At 45.5% G+C, this 20999-nt stretch overlaps 1 protein-coding gene across 5 annotated transcripts in view; it reads right to left on the reverse strand.

Moving 5' to 3' along the window:
• Positions 1-20999, reverse strand: part of MAP3K12 (mitogen-activated protein kinase kinase kinase 12) — a 1100073-nt gene that overhangs the window by 3728 nt on the left and 1075346 nt on the right. The window lies entirely within an intron of this gene.

Raw genomic sequence — 20999 nt, forward strand, 5'->3', positions numbered from 1 at the left:
CAAGTCCAAACTCTCCTATCCCAAGGGACAGTAGAACCTGTCCCCTCAGATCAAATAGGCAAAGGCTTTTATTCCACACTATTCCTTGTTCTCAGAAAAGAGGGCACTTGGTGCCCCATCCTGGATCTTTCCATTCTGAACACCTTCCTGGTGGTCCCCAAATTCAAAATACTAACATCGCAGCAGCTACTACTTATGCTGACAAAAAATGCTTGGCTAGTTACCCTAGACCTAAAAGATGCCTACCTCCACGTCCCCATAAGGGAATCCTGCAGAAAATTCCATTGCTTCAGGGCAGGCTCACAACACTTTCAGTCCTCTGCGCTATCCTTTGGCTTATCTACTGCACTCCCAAGGTATTCACCAAATGCTTAGCCCTGTCCATAGTCTCTTGCAGACAGAAAAATATCCAAATTTACCCTTACCTGGACAACTGCCTCATTCAGGCAGAATGCAAAGAAAAGCTCCTCGAGGACCTCCTCTTTGTCAAAACCCTCCTAACCTCCTTAGGGTACACTATCAACAAGAAGAACTCAAAGCAAACTCCCTCCAGGGAGATCATTTTCTTGGGAGCTCTGCTGGATACAGCATCCTAAATGGCCTTTCTATCCCCCGAGAAACAGAGCTTCCTGCCTCTATTTTACACAGCTAGCTTCCAAAAGTCACCTCACTGCAAGGAAGTTCCTGCACGTCTTAGGGTACATGGCATCTTGCCACACTTCACATGAGAAAACTTCAGTGGTACCTAAAGAACCTTTGGTCTCAGCACTCTCAGCCTCTAGAGACCTCTCTACCTCTGATCCCCTGTATAAGGGCTGAGTTTCTCTGGTGGGTAGGGGTCTGTACCCAGAACAAGGGTCTTCCCTTCACCCTCCGCCCAACCGGGCAAACCATTACCACCGATGCCTCAGACATAGCTTGGGGTGTTCACCTAGAAGGCAGGTGTACCCAAGGACTTTGGGATGCACAACACCTCCCCTTACACATCAACCAGAAGGAAATGATGACAGTACAAAAGGCTCTGACATCCTTCAAACCCCATCTCAAGCCAAGGGTTCTCCTTATCAAAACAGACACCACAGTAATGTGGTACATCAACAAACAGGGAGGGACCCAATCTTACCCCCTCTGTGCAAGCTAGCTATGAACCTGTGGCTGACAGCCTCATCCATGGGACTACATCTGATAGCACAATACCTACCAGGGATCAACAACACCCTGGCAGACCACTTAAGCAGAAACCTTCTGGACATGCTGGAGGGATAGATTCCTGTCCCAGAGACTTCCTATACTCTGGAACAAGCTACCCATCTATGTCAAGCAAAGTTTTTCATTAGCACTCTTCAAGAAAAATCTTGATGAGTGGATGGGAAATAGGAAATACACCCCGGGGATCACTTCTGTGTCTCTGCTGGACAGTGGCACAGGAAAATAACTTTCTTGGGTGGTGTAAGCTATGGAACCTTGCTGGCTAGGCTTACATAGGCCCTTGGGCCAATAGCCTAGTACCTACCTATGGACCCCCACGAATGGCAGCTCCACAGAAAAATCTTCCTGCAAATCACTCAGGTGTGGGGGACTCCGGAGGTGGACCTCTTTGCTTTGCATCCCAACCATCAGCTGAAAAAATTCTGTACCAGGAAGTACCACCACCTGGCCTGAAAGGTGGATGCCTTGACCTTCCCCTGGAACATCCTTTTTGTGTACGCCTTACCTCCTCTCTGCCTCTTATTCCCAAGGTTCTGATCAAAATAAGAGAGACAGGCAAAAGGCCATCCTCATTGCTCCAGACTGGCCTAGACAACATTGGTACCCCTTACTATGCAGCCTGAACTTACAGCCTCCCAGGCAGCTTCCCTTGATCTCAGACCTCTTAACTTGGGGGGGGGGGTGCTGCACCCAGACCTGCAGACTTTCAAACTATCAGCATGACTTATACTCTAAAGAAAAACAATGGGCTCCTGTTAAGCAAACAGGTCCTAGACATCATCACAGAAGCCAGAAGGCCCAGCACCAGAAAATCCTATGCAGAAAAATGGAAAAGATTCTGCTCCTGGAGCCAGTCCAGAGGGGGAAATACCTTTTAACCTTCCATCCCTTATTCTGGACTACCTAGCGGAGTTACTTAATAGTGGCCTCTCCTTCTCCTCTATTAAAATCCACGCCTCGGCCATTTCAGCTCATTTTGATACAGAACAGCCCCTGTTTTCACATCCTTTGATTAAACAATTCCTCAGAGGGGCTTCTAATATCAGACCTCCTAAAAGGCCACCCACTCCAGCCTGGGACCTGAATTATGTTTTGAAAAAACTTACTTTACCTCCCTTTGAACCTGCTGCTTCAGCAGAACTAAGGTACCTCACTTGGAAGACTGCCTTTCTCCTAGCTATCACTTCAGCCAGAAGGGTTTCTGAGCTACAGGCACTGATGGCCATTGAGCCCTTCATCATCTTCCATGCAGACAGGATCTCCCTGAGGACCAGTCCCTCCTTTATGCCCAAGGTGGTATCTGATGTAGCTCTCAGGCAGGCCATACATCTACCCACCTTCTTTCCTAACCCTCAAAACAAGGGGGAAATAATTCTGCACTCACTAGACGTACACAGACAGCTGAGATACTATATGGACCGTACTAAACCCTTTAGGAAAATGGACCAACTTCTTGTCAGCTTTGCCCCAGGGGTGCAGGGGAAGCCCATTTCCAAACAGACCATTTCCAAATGGATATAACACTGTATCCATTTCTGCTACAGTTTGCATGGGAAACCCCCCGCCCTAGGTCTATTTGAATCCATCCCACTATGGCAGCCTCCACTTCCACAGCATTCTTCAGAGGAGTTCCCATCAAGGACATTTATTTATTTTTATTTTATTTAACATTTGTTAACCGGGAAAGTCCGACTTGGAACAAAGCCAATTTTCAGCAGAGGCCCGGGGAGAAAGGCTCCAGATCCTGGAAGCTGCCACCTGGACTTCTCTCCATACCTTTACCAAGTATTACCACCTACATCTATTTTCTAAGGCTAGGGCAGGGTTTGCCGCTGCAGTTATGCAGGGCATGCTGACCCATTCCTAGGTCTCTTACTGAGCCTACCACTCCTCTTCTCAGCTTTGGGAATCCTCCCACAGATGATGGCTGCAACAGTGAAACACAAAGAACATAGTACAGTTGTGTACACTTACCATAAATGTAGATGTTTGAGTGTATTCACTGTTGCAGTCCTGGTTTCCCACCTTCCTTCCCCCTTGTATCTTCTTTCTTTAGGGAGACAAGTTTCTAACAGTGGCTTTTAGCCACCAGGACCACTTTGCCTTATTTACTTGGGCCTCTGACAGTTAGGGTAAGAAAAACTGATGTAATGATGTCGGCTGCCTTCCTTTATAGTACTGGTGACCTGATGTCAGCCTGCAAGTGACAACAGCCAAGGCAGAAAAACATTGACTCTGGTATTCCGGCTGGCTGAGGGGTACCACAGCAGGGATAACCCACAGGTGATGACTCCAACAATGAATACACTCGAACATCTACATTTATGGTAAGTGTACACAACTGTACTTTCTGTTAATGTTGTCAAATATTTGCCTCCTCTCCACAAAGCCACACTGACACATATCTATCAATTTTGGCACCATCTTTGGCATTACTTTTAGCCATTATAGACAACACTTTATAATCATGGTTTAGGATTGAAATCGGTCTGTATTAAGGTGGATCTGATGGGTCTTTACCCTCTTTAGGTATTACAGCTACTTCTCCTTCTCTTACAATACTATTAAAACGTTCCAGATCTTTATAATTTTTTCTGTCCTTTCCTCCTAACTTCCACAGGAATACCATCTATCTTGGGGATTTTTCTGTGGATTGGTTACACATCACCATTTCTAGCTCATCTCCTCCTATCCTGTTAGCAACTGAGCTTCATCTACCTCTAACACTGGCATATTTAATTCTTCCATAAAAACTGCCTTAACTTTTTTAATGTAAAACAGCAGAGGAACAGAAAAAAAGTCTGACACACATCAATACACAGCTGTGTATATGCAGTGCTGTAACACAGGTAATACAAGACGCAGTTTAAAATGTGCAAATATATTTAAAACTGCTAATCTAGAAAGGTAATCAAATACTAAGTGGTGCGGTGAGTAATACTGTCGCAAGAGGATCTCTGGTTCAGTTCTCAGCCGAAGTGCCTTCTATGTGCAGCTTGCATTTCCTCCCTATGTTTGGATTTTCTGAGTGTACATAGGTTCATAGCTTCATACTAGGCTATCTGCCCTAGGGCATTTATAAGCCTAGCCAGAGTGTGTTTGGCTTTCGCCACCCATTTTAAATTAATTTTGCTATGCCTTTTTTTGAGGTTAGTATACTGTGCCTCTGTCTAACAGTGACACAGAAGTGATAGCCGGGGTAAACCTACGATCTCCCATCCACTCATCAAGATTCCTCCTGAAGAGAGTCAATGTGGGACTCTGCCTAACCTGGACTGGGATTTTAATTTTATTCCAGAGTGAAGGGAGCCTCTGGGTTATGAATCTGTCCCTCCAGCATGTCCTATTTATTTCAGTGCTGAGGTTCAAGTCTCTCGAGCGCGTAGCTCGATGGGATTTGGATTTTCTGAGGTGTAGCATGTCCATTAATTCCGGGTTGGACATGGCTTTATACATCAGGCACAGATCGCCTCTGAGAAGGCGGTATGCCACTGAGTAGAGCTGGAGTTTCTTTAACCGGGCAGCATATGGCATCTGTTTGAGCCCTTTAATCCTCTTGGTGAGGTACATTTGGGGTCTTTCCAGTTGCTGCAGGTGTCTGGTAAGGTACATCCCAAAAGGGGCATTGTACTCAATTATGGGCCTGATGAGGGATGAGTAAAGAGGCACGATGACCTCCCCTGATCTAGATGTGAATCCCTTCATGATTAGGTGGGCTATATAAAATGTTTTTCTAACCACTTTGGCCACATGGTTGTCAAATGAGAGATTGCTATCAACTTGGGTCCCCAGGTCCCTAATGACTTCTTCTGTACTTAATGGATTACCACCTATGTGGTAATTTGTGGGCACTTTGTATTGCCAAAGGGGATGACTATACACTTTTTGGCGTTTAGCTTGAGGCCATGGCTCTGGCACCAGTTGTCTGTTTCTATGAGGCCCTTTTGGAGGATGCTTGTGTCGGCTGGAGAGTTGATTATGGTTTGCAGTCATCTGCGAACTTGGTCAGCCACAGTCCTTCCGTGTTGGCCTGTACCACCGAGAAATATATACCGAACAAGAGAGGTCCCAGGACTGAGCTTTGTGGGATGCCACTTGTAACTGGTTTGGAGTCTGACATGGCTCCAGCAATTCTAACCATGTGGGTTCTGTCCTTGAGCCAGTTTGCAACCCATCTAGTGACATAGGGGTTTATATTTAAGCTGGTGAGCTTATCTATAATGCCCGAGTGGGGTATTGTATCGAAGGCTTTTGCGAGGTCCAGGTAGGCTGTGTGGACCACCTTCCCCTCGTCAATGGCCTTGGTGACTGTTTCAAAGAAATCGACCAGGTTTAAGAGGCAGGATCTGCCCTTAAAGCCAAACTGGGTAGGATCCATCACTCCCACATTCCAAAGGTGTATGGTATGTAGACTTTCAACTCTAAACCAGCCGCAGATGTGTGTGTGTGAGACATGGAAGAAAGACCTTGCGATCTACTTTTGTTCCCTACTTGCTTAATGTTGTGGACAATAGCTGTTGTTCATAAAGTCACTATAGCAGTTAAATGCAACTCAGCAGCATTGGATGGATGACCAAATCCTGCAAAATGTTAACATTTGCAGTAGTTATTAGATATTGGTGAACATGATATTATGAGCACATTCAAAATGGCTGTAGAGTTAGGTGAAATGCTTTTAACAATGCTGTTAATGTCTTTTCACATATTATTCTATTAGAAAACACATTCAAACATGGTTACAAGTTGGCTTATACATTGTCATGTTAGCCACTTGTCAGCCACGCTAAACAGCTGTATGACTGATAGAGATTGATGTATAAAAGACAAACTGTAACTGTAAAACACTGTGTAATCCTGTAGTTGGATTTACAGTGGAAAGTGTAGGATGGTGGTACCTGTCAGAACAGCAGTACACACAGTGTGTGGAACTTACTTATGGGGCTGCACAAAGTGTTTGTGAATACTGTGGTCCATTATTAGATATGCCACAAGAAGAAATGGTACAAGCATGTTAATGCTTAAACTAGCAAAAACAACTGCTCTAAAGTACTCTGCTCTGCTTAGGGACATGAGTTAAATAAATAATTTAAGGGTCTGTGAGTGTGTGTGTGTTTTGGAGGTAAAGCCCTCAAGACAAAACAACAGGGTCAGTGTTCCTGAATTTTTACTTTCAATATATTAATAAAGAGCCAGTAAAATAGTTTCTGCCTACTACTGTGTTTAACTACATAACACAGATTAATTTAATACATCTTTTATCACTACTTACAGTACATTTGGGTGGGGTGGGGTGGGGGTATTCACACCACATGAATCACAGAGGGTCTTTTAGGAAAAGTGATCCAAGCAATGTGGCACAGAGCAGCATCACAGGGAGGCAATACCTTAAGGTTCGTTAATTGGATAAAACAGTTTTTGGTCAAAATCAGATCTAATAATGTGAAATGGCTTGCTGTCTTAAGAAGTTCTGCAAAAGTGAGCTTGGTACAAAATTCTGATGTAGGTGCACACAACTACAGAACATTGTATTATTTTGTTCTAAACTGTCACTGTACAATGGCTGTACTGTTGCACAGTACTATTTCCACAATAAAGCTTGTACATAACGTTATACTTTTGTTTTGTTAAAATGTCAGAGATGAAGATGGTCCCTCAGGTCCAGTCTGCCTACCTTAAAGGACAGTTATGCCCTAGGCATATTTATTTTTTCAGAAACTATTTTCCTCCCTACAAAATTATTCCCGCACTGCTGCATATAAAAATAATGACTCCCCTGTGTTTTCCTTTCTATGACATTGTTTTGCTATATGGCTACCTAACTGCATAACATGAAATCGTACGATACCTTCTTTAGGAATTTGTTTTCCCTGCTTTTTACATCAGCTTACCTTATCACATTGCAAGCTTTCTTTGGCTCACAGAAAGCCCACACAGTAAGTTATCTTTGCATCTTCATTCTTTCCCACCCACAGTGGTCATATACCGTCTGAATCTATGGTAATCTGCAACTTTTTTTACTGTGTAGTGTTATTTACACATGCCCCGTTTTACCTTCCTGTCAGGCCATAAACCCATTGTCCCTTTGGGAATTCACAACTCCTTTACTGTGTAGTCTTGGAATGAACAAACATGATACTAATTGAGAGAAACAGAATGAGGAGTTAATTACTCAACCCCCCAATCTAAGTTATGCATTATTTATAGCAAAAGAAGAAACTGCTTGCTGCAGTATGTTTAAAACATGACAGCAAAAGCCATACTGTTTAGAGATTCTCAAAGTTCTCACTAAATTAAAGTGATTTAATTCTAAGCAAAAGCAAATAAGAACTTTCAGGAGAGGGTAGGGCATGACAATGTCATCTTTTAAAAACTCAAAATGCATTACGGGAAGGAGAAAGCTTGGCTGATAAAATCATGACACCATGTCTGTCCCTGTTAAGACTCTTTGGGGTAGAAAAAAATAAATACATTTTAAAAACAAACTCCCACAAGAGGGGAAAACATACTGGACCTGATCATCACCATCATGGGGACACTATGCTCCAGACCAGAAGTGTATCCCTCACTGGTAAGATCAGACCATAAACTAATCTCACTGGATATTCACATCCCGACCCCACCCCCTGCCCAGAAAACCACAGTGAAAAACTTCTCTAAAGCAAATTTCACACGCCTCAAAACCGAGGCGAAATCCTTCAAAGCCCCCGGGCCTGTGGAAAATACGGCCCAGACCGCGGAATCCTTTATAAACGCATTCTATGAACACCTTCAGGAATGCATGGATCATGCAATCCCAAATAAAACCAAGACCCAATCCTCCAAATGCAGACGTCCTGTCTGGTGGACCCCAGCCATAAACAAACTATACAATAGAAGGAGGAAGCTACTACATGATAGAACAAAATCCCAAAAAGGGAAGGCATCTCTGATCAGTATTAGCAAAAAACTACGGGCACTCATAAAATCGTCTAAGGCCAGCTTCGGGAGAAAAATTGCACAGGACACTAAGGATAATCACAAGGCTTTCTTTAGTTATGTTAGGAACCTGGGTGGGAATTCCCAGATATGCTCAGAATTAGTCCAAAATGACAAAAAATTCACCGAGCCCACAGACATTGCCAACATCCTAGCTGACAGGTTCAGTGCAAACTTCTCCCCCCTCTCCCCACCAAAAGGGCAAATATCTATCTCAACAGAGTGCTGCCCCCCTGACATCTCAGATGCTCAGGTAAGAGCCGCCCTCTCCAAAGCAAAAAATACAGCATCAATGGGACCAGATGGTGTCCCGGGCTGCGTCCTACATGAACTCCAAGAAGAGCTAAACCCAAACATAAAACTACTGTTCAATCTTAGCCTTACTACAGGATATGTACCCAAAGAGTGGCGTACAGCAACAGTGGTCCCTCTCCACAAAGGTGGTGTCTCAACGGATCCTGGAAACTATCACCCCATAAGCCTGACTAGCTTGGTCTGCAAAGCTATGGAAAGGATCATCATGGACCTCATAAATAAAGATATTGGGGACCTACAGTCACTGGATCCTACCCAGTTTGGCTTTGTTAAGGGCAGATCCTGCCTCTTAAACCTGGTCGATTTCTTTGAAACAGTCACCAAGGCCATTGACGAGGGGAAGGTGGTCCACACAGCCTACCTGGACCTCGCAAAAGCCTTCGATACAATACCCCACTCGGGCATTATAGATAAGCTCACCAGCTTAAATATAAACCCCTATGTCACTAGATGGGTTGCAAACTGGCTCAAGGACAGAACCCACATGGTTAGAATTGCTGGAGCCATGTCAGACTCCAAACCAGTTACAAGTGGCGTCCCACAAGGCTCAGTCCTGGGACCTCTCTTGTTCGGTATATATTTCTCGGCGGTACAGGCCAACATGGACGGACTGTGGCTGACCAAGTTCGCAGATGACTGCAAACTGGGCGCCATAATCAACTCTCCAGCCGACACAAGCATCCTCCAAAAGGGCCTCATAGAAACAGACAACTGGTGCCAGAGCCATGGCCTCAAGCTAAACGCCAAAAAGTGCATAGTCATCCCCTTTGGCAAAAACAAAGTGCCCACAAATTACCACATAAGTGGTAATCCATTAAGTACAGAAGAAGTCATTAGGGACCTGGGGACCCAAGTTAATAGCAATCTCTCATTTGACAACCACGTGGCCAAAGTGGTTAGAAAAACATTTTATATAGCCCACCTAATCGTGAAGGGATTCACATCTAGATCAGGGGAGGTCATCGTGCCTCTTTACTCATCCCTCATCAGGCCCATAATTGAGCACAATGCCCCTTTTGGGATGTACCTTACCAGACACCTGCAGCAACTGGAAAGACCCCAAAAGTACCTCACCAAGAGGATCAAAGGGCTCAAACAGATGCCATATGCTGCCCGGTTAAAGAAACTCCAGCTCTACTCAGTGGCATACCGCCTGCTCAGACGCGATCTGTGCCTGACGTATAAAGCCATGTCCAACCCGGAATTAATGGACATGCTGCACCTCAGAAAATCCAAATCCCATCGAGGTGCAGCTCGAGAGACTTGAACCTCAGCACTGAAATAAATAGGACATGCTGGAGGGACAGATTCATAACCCAGAGGCTCCCTTCACTCTGGAATAAAATCCCAGTCCAGGTTAGGCAGAGTCCCACATTGACTCTCTTCAAGAGGAATCTTGATGAGTGGATGGGAGATCGTAGGTTTACCCTGGCTATCACTTCTGTGTCACTGTTAGACAGAGGCACAGTATACTAACCTCAAAAAAAGGCATAGCAAAATTAATTTAAAATGGGTGGCGAAAGCCAAACACACTCTGGCTAGGCTTATAAATGCCCTAGGGCAGATAGCCTAGTATGAACCTATGAACCTATAAAAAAATAATAGCTACTTATAATGCTGCAGGGACATTAGTACAGCACTGAACATCAGAGGCAATCATATCTGAGTTACTGTGGTGAAATATGGACAAATGGAATAGGTGAGAGTGAGTTGGGTGTTAAAAATGATTTGTGGTACTAAAGGGTAAAGTGAGCTATGCAATGAGTGCAGAAACCATGAAATGCACAAGTTCCCGGCCCTTAAAATATTACAAATCTCCCGCATCATACCTAAATATTGCACTTCTTCACTGCTCTGTACTTTTTAAATCTGGTATTTTGTGGTTTCAAAACAATATCTGATATTGAACAAGAAGAAGCACTGCATTTTTATTAAAACTTTTAACATAACTTTCACTACCAATAAAAACTGGATGACAGCACATTAATTATAGCAAAATGTGAAGAAAAAAGAAAAATTTGTGAAAAAAGGCATACACATTCTTCAAGCAAAACAGCTTTGCTTATCCAGTTTCTTCACTCTCTCAGCATATTTAATTCAATTTCATCTGTATACACAGTCATTAGACTTCCACGTCCCCACCCACCTTTCTTATTTATTTTTAAACTACTTTATTTCTCATATTGCTAAATTGTGATATGCAATCAAATATATGGTACTTTTCTATTAAACCCCTACCACTTCCCGCTGCTGTGTTTTGCTGGTATTTCCTCAAAAGTAGTTCAATGTATTGTTGTTTGGACTGATAGAATATATATATATAATTTAGTCTGTGCCATCCCAGTCGCAACACCCATTACCCATGTAGCAGGTGGTTTATCTTTAACAAGGCGCCCCTGAGACAAACAGAAACGGTAGCTTGCATGAGTCAATCTGTTGCTGTACATTGTAGCTCAAATCTGAAAGTTGCAGGAAATGGTGGCTGGAAACTAAGTGAAAAGGGGCACAAGTAATATTCCGCCGCTTGCCCTTTTTTATTTATTTATTTTTTTCTTCTGCTTTGTTTTTACCTTATAGATACGCATCAGACTTGGTTTAGCTATCATGTCTTTGGGGAAGAAGCTGAGACCATGTTCTGCTACTGCCAAATTAGAATCACAGGCTGTTACAAGGAAATAAATTGAAACCCTTTCACTGAATATCTGGGATCCAGTTTCTGGTTTTGCAGTTATTTGTAGTAACTTCTAGTGGAGTATTTGGGATCTGGTTTCTGTTTTTGCATGAATTTGTTGTATCCCCAGCTACACCCTCTTGTCTTTTCAAGCAATGAAGAACTATAACCATGAGGGCTCCTTCGCTCACCCCCCTCCCGGAAGTGGAAGTGAAAGTGATTTGTTTGTGCTGGAGGCCTGTGTTGTCAAGACTTTCTTTACACTTGTTAGGGAAACGGCCGGCGACTCAAGAGGATGCGCTCTTTTCCCTTAGTTTTGCTACTTTTGTCCATTCGTGTACGCATTATACAGTAATAAAAATTCACTTCACGTTATCTTTAAAGCATGCTGTTAGGAAATCAAAATATAAGCCTGGTTTACATTAAATTGAACCTTTGGTGTGTCGTCTGATGTATGTAAAAAAAGGAGCACGCCAAAGTCGAGTGTGCAAACTGTCTCAATCGACTTGATGTGGGACCCGGATATATACTTATTTCACTTTCTGTGTACCTATGTACCAGTCCATCTGACTAGCTGTTTATCTAGCTATTTATTTTCTAATAGTGGGATTTGGAGCTGCTGTGCAACTGATGACATACCTGTCAACTACTCTGATTTATGTATTGAGATATGATTCTGGCACACACAGTTAGCCTTGGTTCTGCTAGATTTATTCATAAAGGTGCATTTCTTTAGATATCATGTTCGTCACTGTTGCAGGAAAGAAGGCAATCCAAACTGCTGATGAAATACCAGCAAAACACAGCAGCGTGAAGTGGTAGGGGTTTAATGACTGAAAAAAGTCAGAAGACTCCATTTCTGTAGACATCATGCATTATAAATACATCTGATGTTATGCATGTCACTATACTTAACGCTTGGGTCGTAGGATCTGACATTGGATCTGAACTGGCAACTTATCAGACAGATCCTTGGCTCGAGCTCCTCCCAATCCCATAATCCCTTGCTGCCCTCTAACCCCCCCCCATCTCATTTTGCCGCTCACCGTTTCAGACGCGATTCCATTGGCACAAGTCTCTTCTGGGGATAAGTGCTGAGTTTTTACATCTTCCTTACTGTAGACTTTGTATCTTTGTTTTGTTAGGCTTCTAGCTTAGTCTAGTGTGTTGTATCCTCCCCTCCCATATAGTTATTTCTTGTACTACCTTGTTAAGCTTTTTTGTTGACATTTTCTTGTTCCAAAAAAGTTGCAGATTCTTATTCTTCTCCTTTTGCTATTGTAGTGTTGTGATTTTGATTTCTTGATTGTCTCTACTGGATTTTGGAACTTGGCCTGGTTACTGGTGTTCGATTTTGGTGTGTGTGTCAGCTTTGGTGATCGGTTTGACCGTTATAATGTCTGACAAGCCAGCAGGTTTCAAGATGTGCTCCTCATGCGGTCAGAAGCTGCCCACATCTGACTCGCATGAGCAGTGCCTCTATTGTTTGGGCGCCGACCACCTGAAGGTTGAATGTGACATTCGTGCTGCATTCAACCCCAGGCCTTGGTCGGGCATCGAAATAAGTTGTTGAAGGGTTTGGTCCTGGGGGGTCCGTTGGCCTGGTCTCTGGCCAAGTCCAGCCAGGGTCCTCTTCATCGAAGAAGCCCAGGCTGTCCAATGCTAGCTGCTCTGGTCCAACTCCAGCCTTGGCTCTGTCAGATCCGATGACCTCGGATCCTAGGTCCTGTGAATCCACCCCCAGATCCAAGGCTTCCACTTTGAGACCTTTGGATCCAAGGTCACGGGAGTCTACTCCTGGATCCAGGGAGTCCAGATCAAGACCTTCAGATCTGACCAGGACCAGACCTAACGGGTTTCCAAATGCTCGGATCCTCAACTGTCCTCTGATTTGAGGCAGGCGGATCCGGAATCCATGTTGGATCCCATCATTCTAATTGAGGACTCTCCTTCGGATTCTGGCATGGGGCAGCCCTTTTCAGCTCCCAGGCACAGAAGTTGATCATCTTTGAGGCATAGGAGGTCCTCAGGGTCCAGGCAAGCATCCCCAGCTAGGTCTTCTGCCTCTTCTAGGACTTCCAGGAGCTTGCTTCCCTCCGACATGGACAGGATGATGAGGTCTTTCCTTAAAGCTCTGGGTTATGGCTTCTTGTTTCCCCTGCTCATCTGGCCAGGGGCCCTTCCCCTACTCCTATGCTTAATTCTCCTTGTTCGACCCAGGTGGTGAGGAGGTGATGGAGATGCCTAGAGCCCATTTCGTCTCTACCCCATCTGAGTCCCTGACTGGTTCTGCTCTTCCTCCCCCAAAGCAGATGGGGTCCTGGACCCAACCAGTTGCTCCAGAGTTCTTGGGGGTAAGGCTACTATCCCATTTTTTTAGCCCGGTCTCTTCCCCTCCATGCTTCGGCTTTCTGCTGCTCGGGGCCAGTGTTAGCCAGGGGTACTGAGGTGCTGGCATGCTCTGTTCCCTCTTCTCAGGTGTCCCTGCCTGCCAGGAATGGGGTGGGAGCATTGTTCGGCCTTCCGGGTAGTAGAGAGGAACTTCTCCTCTGCCAGCACTGCCTCCCCTGTTATCCAGGGACCTTCCCAGCCCCCCAGAGCAGACCTTCCTCATCCTGCTCCTGATCAGCCCTCTCGAACCAGCCTTCAGGCGGGAGTTACCCCACTTGGGGTTCCCCACTCTTCAGATTCTTCCCCTGAGCCCCCCTCGGAGGATATGCCTCGGAAGAGATCATGCAAGATGAGGCAGTTAGACTCCCCATGGGAGTCTCTCAATGAGGATATGGACCTCAGTGAAGGGGACAGGTCCGCAAGATCTCAGCCTGAAGATGTCTCCTTTGGTGACATCCTGGAGATCCTCAAGTTAAAGGGCTAATAGTCTTCCCAACCCCCGTCCTCTGAGGAGTCCGTATTCTTGAAGGTATTCGGGAAGGCACCATCTACCACCTGGGTTTCCCCCCTGCAGATGAACTGTAGATCTTATTGTTAGCAGGGCATGGAAAGCGCCAGATACTGTGGAGCCAGTGCCAAAAAGAGCAGATAAGTTCCTTAGCCCTCCCAAAGACAGTTCTAGTTGAAAGGAGTGCCAGCCGATGTGACTGTGGTAGCTGCCACCACTAAAAAGGAGTTAGTGGAGCAGAGTACGTCTGTTCATCCCCCCAACTGAGAATCTTGGATGATCGACAGGCACGGAAAGTGGGTCTTCACATCAGCTACCTTTGGGCTGTGGTTGCTTAATTACTTGGCACAGTTCACCCACCTCCAGAGGGATTTGGTCAAGGAACTCACCACTTCCCTTTCTGAGTTGTTGCCTGCCAAGGACTTGAGCAAAATGTCCCCCAGGCTGTCTAATCTTGCATCCCTATCTAATTCCTCAATGAGGCTGATTTCCAATGCTGTGGAGGGTGCCTCTCAAGTGGCTGGCACAGGCATCACTATTCGGTGATTTGCCTGGCTGCAACTGTGCAGGTTTGAGGAGTCCTTTAAAGCATCCTTTATGAATACCTCCTTCAATGGTTCAACTGTCTTTGGTCCATCAGTATAAGAGACACTTACCCGCAGAACCTTGTCGGCTGTGGGAATCAAGTTTTCTACCCTTCAGTGGTTCTTTTCTAAGACACAACAAGGGACTAGGAAATTATGGTTTTGGAAGTTGTAGTCTTCCTTTCAAGATGCTTAGGATGAACGGTCTTCTAGAGGTCAGGGTAGATGTTTCAATGGCAGATGCCCCCCAGAGGCAGAGGGGGGTCTGAAAAATCAGGGCTCCAGGGAACCCTTCTCTGAGAAGCCCTTCCAGCACTCCTGATGTGCTGCTCGACTGTCCTGCACTGGAGGCAGTCGGGGGTAATTTGTCACTGCACCCTTTGGCCTAGGCAAACATTACAAGAGATCACTGGGAGCTAAACATTATTTCCAGGGGCTATTTAATTCCCTTTTCCCAACCCCCCACACCAAACAGGAAATGCCTCCCTCATGCGCCACCCCATCAGAGGGAGTTAGTTCAACAAGAATTGCTCAAACTTCTTCAGAAGAGAGCCATCCAAGAGGTCTCCCCAGGGCAATGAGAATCCGGAACTTACTCTCACTTCCTTTTGGTGCCAAAGAAGATGGGGTAACTATGTCCAGCTCTGGACCTAAGCAAGTTAAATCTCTCCATCAAGAAGTCTAAGTTCCAGACAGTCACTGTTCAGTCCATCATGCCTCTTCTGCACAAGAATGACTGGATGTGCTGTGTGGATGTCCAGGATGTGTACTATCACATAAAAATAAACAGGCACTCCAGGAGACATACCTGCTTTCACATAGGGGCCAATCATTTCCAATTCAGGACCCTGCTCTTTGGTCTCAATACAGCCCTCCAGGTTTTCACCAAGTGCATGGCAGTGGTGGCAGCTCATCTGAGACTGTAGGCATTCCAGGTGTTTCCTTATCTCGACAATTGGCTCCTCACAGCTCCTGCCAAGCATCAGCTGGCCACAGCCACTCAATATGTACTTCACCTGTTCAACCAGCTAAGAATTACAGTGAATCTACCCAAATCGAAACGGATTCCATCCCAAAACTTGAGAGTTTATTGGCATTCAGCTGGACACTGTGTCAGAGACTGCAGTGTTACCTCTCCAGTGTGTACAACTAATCAGATCGCATGTTCAGTGTCTCCTAGACCTGTCTCATCCTCAGGTCTGCTTCATTCTCAGGGCCTTAGGGTCCATGGCGAAAGCAATCTGGTGCAGTTAGCCAGGTTTTACATGAGGGTTCTACAGTGGACTCTAGAAGTCCAGTGGTCTTCTGTCTCACCCTATGACAGCTTCCATCCACCTCACTCCGGTCTGCAGGCATCATCTCCTTTGGTGGATTCAGTTTCACGATCTCCTCACAGGCAGACCCTTCTCTCTTTCTCCCCCCATTGCCACAGTGACCACAGATGCTTCCCTGCTGGGAGGGGCACTGCCAGGGAAAGATGGTCCAAGGTACGTGGTCCCCTGCAGAGACCAAACTGCACATAAATGTACTGGAGATGACAGCAGTTTTTCTCCCATTGCAAGCCTTTTAGGACTGTCTCCATCTGGGTACCACTGCAGTGCACATGAACAACATGGAGGTTGTGTTGTACATCAGCAAACAAGGGGCATACATTCTTATCTGCTTTGTTGCAAGGCCATGAGAGTGTGGGAATGGGCGGTGTCCTCAGGGCACTTTCTCCTTGCCATGCACATTCCCTGGGAGCTCAATGTGCTAGCAGACGGGCTCAGCAGGCTATCTTGAGTCCTCACTAGTGGTCCCTTTATCCCTCAGTGGCAAGAGAGGTCTTCCTTCGCTGGGGACATCTGAGCTGCAATGTGTTTGCTTTCCCTCACAACCACAAATGCAGCCCATACTTTGCCCTGATCCCCCCATCTGGGGTGTCCCCTAGGGATGCTCTAGTTCACGACTGGCCTCTGGGTCTCCTTTATTCTTACCCTCCTATACATCTCATTCCCAGAGTCCTTCAGAAAGCTTGACACATCAAGGCTACCTTGATCCTCATTGCCCCCTTCTGGCCTCAGCAGGTGCGGTTCCCTCTCTTAAGGTCTCATTTAAAATACCCCCCTTGGGTACTAGATCCCCTTCTGGATCTGATTTCCCATCCCTCTCATCTTCCAATCCCAAACCTTCAGACTCTTCATCTAACCACGTGGTTTATCCACTTCCCATAATTCTAAACCAGCCCAGGCTTGCCTCGCCTATCAGAGACTTTCCTCTGGCCTCTCAGAAGGCTTCCGCAAGAAAGGTCTATGGTAGTAAATGTAAAAGAGTCTTTATCTGGGCCAAGCAGTGGAATTTGGATCCCTTTTCTGCTTCCATTCTTATTATTCTTGTCTTCTCTCTCTTAAGATTGGGCTAATTTCTCCACTCTTAAGCTGAAATTAGCGGCCATTTATAATCTGCTTGCAAGGAACCTACTTTTTCTTCTTGCCTTTGTAAGGCCTTTTTGAAAGGCATTTTCCTGGTTAAGCCTCCTGTCAAAGATCCTTCTACTATTTGGGACCTTTTCTTTGTACTGCAGTCGCTTACACAGAGTCCCTTCTAGCCTGCTGCAACTTGTGATATGAAGTTTCTATCATGGAAGATTGCCTTTCTGGTGGCTATAATGTTAACAAGATGAGTTTCTGAGCTGCAGACTCTCTCTATTAAGCCTCTATACTTGATTTTTCATAGAGATAGAGGCTGTCTGGACTAACCAATCCTTCATGCCCAAGGTGGCCAGAGAAGCAAATTTGAATCAATCCATTCAGTTGACTGTTTTCTTCCCTAACTATTGCAATAAAGGGGAATATTTGCTGCATACATTTGATGTATATAGACAACTATGATTATGCTTAGGCTTGACAAAGAGCTTTCACAAATCTGACCAGGACTTTGTGGCTTTTCTGTTAACAGACAGGGTCGGGCAGTATCTAAGATTACTATATCTCATTGGAATTCCAGATGTATTTCTACAATTTATTCTTCTAAAGGGTTGTCCTTACCAGGACCAGTCAGAGCTCATTCCACTAGATCTGTAGCTATGTCAGCTGCATATTTGATCCGACATTCTTTAGATGAGATCTGTGCAGTGGCCACTTGGTCTACTCCTCACACTTTTGTTACTCATTACAAGCTTGACATAGTCTCCAGGAACAGGGCTTCCTTTGGCTACACAGTTCTTCAGCATGTCCTTCCATGAGGCCACACAGGATTTTGTGGTAGCTGGGGACTCTGACCCAAGAGTGAGGAATAGTGACATGGATAGCATCAGATAAAGGATTATATACTTACCATAGCTTAGCTTCTGTGTTATCCTCTGTCATTATTCATCACAGTCCCCCCTTCTTCCCTGTCCTGTGGGACCCAGATGACATAGAGATGCCCTGTCTGGTGGTTAAGGTCTACCATGGCTGTTTTTTTTTAGCTTTAGGGCAAACTCAATCTGAGGGGTTCATAGGTAAGAACTAGGCTATCTGCCCATGTGCATTTATAAGCCTAGCCACAGAGTAATGGCTTTCGCCTCCCCATTAGATTAGTAACCTGGACCTCTGTCAACAGGGCTCCTGAACTGATCCCAGGGTAGAACTTACGATTACCCATCCACTCATCAAGATTTCTCTTGAGGAGGGTCAGAGAGGAGCTCTGTCGAATATGGATTGGGATTCTATTCCAGAGTGAGGGGAGTCGCTGGGACAGGAATCTATCCCTCCAGCATGTCCTGTTTATTGTTGTACATAGGTTCAAGTCACTAGAACGAGTGGTTCTGAGGGATCTCGTTTTTTTGAGGTGAAGCATGTCCATTAGTTCAGGGTTTGACATGGCCCTATAGGTCAGGCATAGGTCACCTCTGAGCAGATGGTAAGCGACTGAGAAGAGCTGGAGCTTTTTTAGCCGTGCTTCATAGGGTAATTGTTTAAGGCCCTTAATCCTCTTAGTGAGGTACTTCTGTGGTCTTTCTAGTTGTTGCAGGTGTCTAGTGAGGTACATTCCAAATGGGGCACTGTACTCTATTATGGGCCTAATGAGTGAGGAGTAAAGAGGCACAATCACCTCCTTGGATCTGGATGAGAAACCCTTTGTGATTAGGTGTGCCACACAGAAGGATTTCCTGACCGTTTGGCTATGTGGTTATCAAAGGAGAGCATGCTATCTACTTGGGTACCCAGGTCCCTAATTACTTCTTCTGTACTTAGTGGATTCCCATCTATGTGGTAGTTTGTAGGTACTTTGTTTTTCCCAAATGGGATTACTATGCATTTTTTTGGCATTTAGCTTGAGGCCGTGACTTTGACAACAGGTGTTTGTCTCTGTGAGACCCTTTTGCAGGATTGTCTGTGTCAGCTGGAGAGTCAATTATTGCACCCAATTTACAGTCATCTGCGAACTTGGTTAGCCACAGTCCCTCTGCCTTTGCCTGTACTTCGGAGAAATATATACCGAACAGGAGGGGTCCCAGGACTGAGCCCTGTGGGACTCCGCTTGTGACTGGTTTAGGGTCAGACATGGCTCCTGCCACTCTTACCGTGTGGGTTCTGTCTGAGAGCCAATTGGCAACCCATCTTGTGGCATGGAGGTTGATATTTAAGCTGGTGAGTTTGTCTATGATTCCTGAATGTGGGATGGTGCTGAATGCCTTAGCGAGGTCCAGATATGCTGTGTGGACCACCTTCCCTTCATCTATGGCCTTGATGACTGTTTCGAAGAAGTCGACCAAGTTCAGGAGGCAAGATCTGCCTTTAACAAAGCCAAACTGGGTGGGGTCCAGTGTCTGGAGGTTCCCAATGTCCCTGTTAATGAGCTCCATGATAATGCGTTCCATGGCTTTGCAGACCAAGCTAGTCAAGATTATAGGATGATAGTTCCCAGGGTCAGTTGTGGCACCACCTTTGTGGAGTGGTACGACTGTTGCTGTACGCCATTCTTTGGGTACATAGCCTGTAGAGAGGCAGAGTTTGAATAGTGATTTGAGATGGGGGGTTAGTTCATTTTGAAGCTCGTGTAAGACACAATCTGGGATAGCATCTGGTCCCATTGATGCTGTGTTTTTGGCCTTTGCAAGGGCTGTCTTTACTTGTGTGTCTGAGATATCTGGAGCGCCACATTCTTCTGGGATGGGTGCTAGCCCCTTTGGTGGAGGGTGAAGCTTGCACTGAACTTGTCAGCCAGGATGTTGGCAATGTCGGTTGGTTCAGTGTACTTATGGCCATTATGCACTAGCTCAGAGCATATCTGAGAGTTTGCCCCTAGACTCTTGACATAGTTAAAGAAGGCCTTGTGGTTATCCTTAGAGTCATTGGCTATTTTTCTTCGAAGTTGGCCTTGGATGATTTAATGAGGGCGCAGTTTTTACTGATGTTAATCAGAGATGCCTTCTTATTTTGGGATTTTGTTCTATCTTGCAGGAGTTTCCTCCTTCTGTTGTAAAGTTTATTTATGGCTGGGGTCCCCCAGACTGGCTTCCTCTTTTTTGAGAAGTTGGTCTTGGTTTTACTTGGGATGGCTCGGTCCATGCATTCGTGAAGGTGTTCATTGAATGCACTTGTAAAGGATTCTGCCGATGGGTCATCATTTTCCATTTGATTGGGAGCTTTGAAACTTCCCACCTCGGTCTTGAGGAGTGTGAAGTTGGCTTTAGAGAAATTTTTTACCTTGATTTCCTTGACTGGTGGTGGTGGTGGTGGTGGTGGTGGGGGGGTCGGGATGTGGATGTCCAGTGTGATTAGTTTGTGATCTGATCTTACCAATGACGAGTTTACCTCAGGTGTGGAACATAGGTTCCCCATGTTGGTGATGACCAGGTCCAGTATGTTGTCACCTCTTGTGGGAGTGGTGACCAGCTGTTCAAGGGCGTTTGAGTTTATAAACGCAAGGAAGCATTGGGCTAGGGCATTTGAGCTTAAGTAGTTTTCCCAGTCAATGTTTGGATAGTTGAAGTCACCCAGTAGCATGGTGTTGGGTAGAATCTTCATACTTTCTAATGTTCCCAGGAATGCTGCGTGAGGGTCCTGAGACAAGGTGGGAGATCTGTAGCAAGCTATAAATTGAACAGTCAATTTACCCGCTGTCAATTGCACTTGGATGGTCTCAGATTCTGCGTGCTGTGCTACTAACCTGGAGGTGTGGGTGTTCTTGATGAATATGGACACACCCCCTCCTTTTGTGTTCCAGTCCTGGTTTTGGGACCTAAATGTATGGTAGGAGTTATAGCCTGGTAGTGCTAGGGTGCTCTCTGGAGCCTTGAACCAGGTTTCTGTCACTGCACATACGTCGATTTCTTCCATACTAAGGAGAGCCTTGAGTGCGTGCATTTAGACTTCTGGCA

This window comes from Protopterus annectens, chromosome 9.part0 (genome assembly GCF_019279795.1).
Source record: "Protopterus annectens isolate FY-2018-M chromosome 9.part0, PAN1.0, whole genome shotgun sequence".
Lineage (NCBI taxonomy): Eukaryota > Metazoa > Chordata > Ceratodontiformes > Protopteridae > Protopterus > Protopterus annectens.